Source organism: Jaculus jaculus, chromosome 4, assembly GCF_020740685.1.
Source record: "Jaculus jaculus isolate mJacJac1 chromosome 4, mJacJac1.mat.Y.cur, whole genome shotgun sequence".
Taxonomy (NCBI): Eukaryota; Metazoa; Chordata; class Mammalia; order Rodentia; family Dipodidae; genus Jaculus; species Jaculus jaculus.
In genome coordinates, this window is record NC_059105.1 from 51,077,928 (window position 1) to 51,083,927 (window position 6,000).

Below are 6,000 nucleotides of genomic sequence, written 5' to 3' on the forward strand. Positions count from 1 at the left end.
TTTGCCTCAGAGTGGTCTCTGTTGTCCTTGGTAACTCCTGAACCTTACATTTAGGAGTCTATGGGTCCAGGAGTGGTATGTCATAGTTTGAATCAGATATACACCATAAACTAATGTGTTCTGAATACTTGGTCCCCACTTGGTTGTAATTTGAGAGTTGGAACCTTGCTGAAGGAGGTGTGTTGCTGGAGGTGGCCTTAGAGGTATGATAGCAGCTTCTCCTTTCCAGAGATAAGCTCATTATCCTGCTTCTGTTTTCCATCTTCTGTGCCAGAAGTGATGCTTTTCTTGTTATGAGGAAGCATTTCCTCCTCAAGACTGTATGCCAAAATAAATCCTTTCCTATTCTTAGCTGCTTTTATTGGCAATGCAAAGGTAACAACAACAGATACCATCAGTTATGGGAATGTTGGATAGGTAATCATAGAAGATGATGATGAATGTCACTTATTCTCAAATACCACCTGCAGTGATGGAGGCTCTAAATTTTCCCACTAATTTTTCTTGTCAGCATTTTATTCAAAAAGATGATCGACCAAAACCTGACATCATATTTCTAAACCTGACAAATTTTGTATGCATAAAGATATCCCCAGAATCTCATATACCCAGTTGTCAGAAATTAAGTCTTCTTAAGTCTGGTCATAGAGCTCTCTGGAAACTGTGGTAGGCATAGGGAGCATTCATACCAAAAGTAACTGAGCTTCCCACTCCCTGAAAATACAGAGAAACAGCCCCTGCTCTCAACACAGAATCCTCAGAATCCTCTGAATGAACATTCCAACTTGTGGCTTCTCACATGTCAAAGTGAAGGTTTTCCCCTAGGGCTAAGTCTTGGGGCTACTCTGGGCCATTGTGTCTTGCTTTATTCCTTATTGCAGCAGACAGCTCCAGGTTCACTGAGATGAACTTCCAGACCAGGCACAATTCTGGAGGAAGGGATTTACTGAAGCTTACAGATCCATGGGAAGTTCCATAATGGCAGAAGAAGCTGCCTGCTTTCACAGGACAAAACACAGAGAAAGGAGAATAAGCCTAAAAGCCTAAAACCACACAGCATACTTCAGGAACTCTAGTACACTTTGCATATTTTAGATTGAAATCTGAAACCAATCACCACAGATGCATACAACAAATTAATACAACACTGAATATACTGGGGGCCATCTACTAAAACTACCACATTCTGCCCCTGGCCCCCAATACACTCATAACAATCACACATTTTAAACTGTACTCAGTTCAATTTCAAAGGTCCCCACACTCTTGACCAATTTAAGATAGTAAGTCCTGTGAAATCAAACAAATTAAATACTTCCAACACATAAAGGCACAGAGTAAATATTTTCAACTTGTATAATTTATAACAAGAAGAGACTAAAACAATGTAAACTCAACCACCATCAAACAATCACAAAACTTCTGCAGTACAAGTTAAATGTAAAGACCGCCAGTCTCCAAACTTTCCAATTCTGCCCCTCCAGCTGGGCAGAGTAACCAGGAACACTTCCATCTTAGGCCAAATTGTGCTCTGTGGTAGCCCTTGCATTGTCCTAGTATATCCAAAATGTCTTCAGGTCTCCATGAAACCATGGTCCATCTTCCAAAGGCACATTCAGCCTACCAGGGCATCAGACCCTACCTCATACTGCATCTCAGCAGTGGCTCCTAGAACCATGTGCAATTCATGACCATACCTCTCATTTTTCATTCTTCTGAAACCAATACCATGTGTTTAGGACATAGCCATATTCTTAATTCAGGGATGAAATAAATGTTAACCTTGAAAAGCAGGTTCTTTTCCCATTAAACTCTTTCTAAAATAATAGTCTTTCCTCAGGCATCTTTTAATTGTTTAAATGTAAAGCAGTTGGGCCATTATCCTTAAGATTGCTAATGTGTTTGACAATAGCAAGTTCAGTAAACTAATATCAGTCTCAGTGCCTATAATTTTAACTTACTTGAGGTTTTCCAATTTAAGAATCTTAAATCTCTCAGTCCATTTATGTCTAGTCAAGCACATCAGTCCATTACAAATTTAATTTTAATCAAACTTTCTGGACCTGGGCAGCATGATGCAGCCAGCCTTATGCCAGTAGCCCAGTTACAACAAAGTTCTCTGCAGTCTTTCCTTCCCCGTAGAAAGCTCATGAGCCAATCCTCGAAGTTCAACACTGTCTGCACTTAGCATTCTCAAGCTCTGATCAGAATAATCCATAAAACTTAGCTTACCACTCCAGAAGGCATCTTCAGTTGCAATCACCAAGTCCATGCCCATTCCTCCAAAACAAACATTCCAAGAAATTAACATGTACATAGTCAGGTTCATCTTGAAGGGACTAAACTAATGCCATGACAGCCTTCAGTAATGTGCCATCCTAACAACACCTAAGTTTCAGTTTCCCAGAGAGGCAGACAAGATTTCTGAGAAAGGGTGGGCTATTAATCAACAGTGATCCTGACATGTGGCTGAGTTAGTTCCTGGATCCATGTCCCTTTCATGCCTTTTGCAACCCTTCTGCTCCAACCAATCAGAGATGCACAACTATAATTGGTGCTTGCCTAGCCAATCATTAAAAAAAATACCTAAGCTGCCTGAAATTCCCCTAAACCTACCCTGCCAAAACCTTAGGACCACTCAAAAGAGTGCAAGTACAGCTACTGTTCAAGTTAGCCAATCATGTTAGAAAAGACTAAGCCTGCCAAAATTCCTCTACCTGTGCTTAAAGGGAGCCTGCTTGCTCCTCTCAGGGTTTCCATTTTGTATTAATGGTTGAACCCAGCATGCTGGCTGAGTCTTCAGAATAAATGCTCTTTGTTTGTACATACTATTTGAGTCTGGGTTATTTCTCCAGTGATTCTCAGACCCTTACAATCACATCCCACTCCTTGGTACCAAATTCTATAGCAGACAGCTTCAGGTTGGCTGACATAAATTTCCACATCAGGCACAGTTATGGAGGAAGGGACTTATTGACTTTATAGCCCCAGGAGAAGTTCCATAATGGCAGAAGAAGCTGTCTGCTTTCACAGGACCAAACACACAGAGAGAAGAACAAGGCTAAAAGCCAAAAGCCACACAGCACACTTCAGGAACTCCAGATAGGCACACTTTGCATATCTTTAGATTGAAATCTGAGACCCTCTTCACACCTTAAGATCTGCCCAAGTGACACTGCCTCCAGCCAGGTGGCTGCAGATGCAAACAACAAACTAATAAAGCACTGAATATATTGGAGCCATCTATTCAAACTACCACACTTTGTTTCTTCATTTCTTATATGAATACATAGTTGTTGATCTCTCCATCTTCCTTCCAGATCTATTGCTCATGATATCTCTCCTAGCTTGATTGCACAAATATTTCAATTTAATAGGTTTTCTGGTTTCTTTTATGTTTTCCTTCTCTTTTCTGAGGTCATTTGGATTATTTATTTCATATTATTTATCAAGATGATATATACCTTAAGAATCCTGTTTGTCCTTTAAAAAAAAAAATCCAACTAGTGACATCTGAACTTACAGTATCTTCACTTACTTCTTTCTTTCTTCAAATGAAAGCAATGCAATGGTTTCCCATGAACATTACAACCATGAGACTTACATAAAATAAGGATTTCCAGTCAAGATGGTGTCTGCCTAACCACTCTGCACCTTCCAGGGAAGGAAAGGCAAGACATTAAGGGTTCATTTGGTCTTCTACAGGGAAGCAGACTCTAATAGACTCCAGTGGGCAGACATGGAGGGGAAAACAAGGTAATTGGCCAATTTCCATGCTCTTGAGTATTCCACCATTCTCCCAATCCCCTCAAGCAGCTGTCTTAGCCATATTCCTAGCTATAGGTTCCTCCTGTACTAACCACAGGCAAGGGGACCCAGGTCAGTGTAGCTACACCTGTGTTATGCACTGCCATGTGTTCACAAATGCCATCCCACTCTCCCCGCCTTGTGCGAATGCCTTCCCACTCATGGCTGCATGGAAACAACATCCCACTTGCCTCCACATGCATGAACGGAGTCCCACTCACCACTCTTCCCCAGTCTGTGCCCAGGCCCAAGCCAGAGGGCCATCATAGCTCTACCCACTGATCCAGGCTTGGGAACACCATCCCACTCCCCACTGTCCCCCATCCCCATGCATAGACCCAAGTTAGCCAGGAAACCAGGATAGCTGTACCCATGACTCCAGGCTCAGGAACACCATCCCACTTGCTGCCATTCCCCTCACTCCCATGCAAGGACCCCAGGCAGACCAGTGTAGCTCCACCTATGTCTCTAGGCTGGGAACATCATCCACTCACCACCATCCCTCAACCCCTGTTTAGGAATACCATCTCCTCCCCTGTGTGCATACCCAGGAAGAACAGAGTAGCTCCACAAACACCTCCAGGCTTGGGAATATTATCCCACTTGCCACTGCCCTCAATCCCCTTGAGGACTCAGGCAGGCCAGATTATCTCCACCCATGCCTCCAGGAATTCCACTTGCCATCACTCCCTACCCCTGTCCACATCAGGGCACTTGACCATGCACTCACATACTCAAAATCATGGAAAAACAAGCCTCTACATCAGGTACTTGAGCCCCCACTAGAGCCTCTTGGGCTCCTTCCCTCTGAGCAGGCAGGCCCAATTGCCACCAGAAGCCTAGTGGAAGCAAATATGAAAGGAAATAACCACTGGACACACTTCAAGGGTAGACTATAGCTTTCTCTAAGTTAAATAAGTCTCCGGTACTGTGATGGACAGACCACAGCACTAACAGAATAACAAGAACAATCAAATGCAAGTAAATCCAATAAGATCACCATGTCCCACAATGGATATCTCTAATCAAAACATAGAAAAGACATTAGTATCAGAACCCCAAAATTAAGTTATAAACAAAGCAACCCTCACCAGGCAAGTAGCAGAACTTGCAGACAAGCAATAAAGGGCTGAGAGTCATATGAATGCTATCCTCCCTAGACTAGACCTAGATAAGTTCTACTCTAGATAACAACCTGGAAGGGCTCCAAAGACAGTTAAATGACCTGGAGGAGAGTGGAAAAAAAAAATAGAGGACCTTAATAATCAGCAGGCTAAGCTCAATGAAGACATAAAGAAATGCAAGGATAAATTCCAAGAACCATCAAGAAAATCAGAAAATGACATGAAAAGGGAACTTAAGAGAGGGATGTAAACTACATATAAAAAAAATAGTAGAAAATGGAAACCAAATTGAACAAGCCCAAAACTCTATAGAAGCTCTCAAAAATAGAATCAGCCTTGTGGAGGATAGAAACTCAGTACTGGAAAACAAAAGAGAAGAGTTTGTGAGTCCAAAAGTTTCAATAAGTTCAAAAATTTTTGTGAAAAGAACATGAGAAAACTGTGGGATACCCTTAATACCAATATTTGCATCATGGGACTACCAGAAAGGGAGGAAATTCAGACCAAAGGTATGGATAAATTATTCAACAAAATTATCAAAGAAAGTTTTCCCACCACTCTCTCTCAAAAAAAAAAAAAAAAAAGGCCTATCAAGTTACAAGAAGCAAACAAAACTCCAATCAGACTTGACCAAAGGAGAAATTCTCTGACACATATTGTCATTAAGACTCAAAACATCAATACCAAAGAGAAAGTCCTAAAAGCAGATAGGGAAAAATAATGCATAACATATAAAGGTAACCCCATCAGAATTACTTCAGGCTTCTCAATGGAAACACTGAAAACGAGAAGGGCCTGGAATGGAACACTGCAAAGTCTAAGAACCTATGGCTTCCAAACCAAACTATTCTTCCCAGCAAAAGTATCCCTCATAATAGATGGTGAAAGAAAAATTTTCCATGATAAAATTGAGCTTTATAAGTATATGAACACAAAGCTAAACCTGCAGAGAGTACTTTAAGAAATTCTCCACACAGAAGAATCAAATAATCAACCTCAAGTGCTTACATGAAGCAGATCACAATAACCAAACTCAGAGAAGGCACAAAAAAACCACAAAGTCCATGAA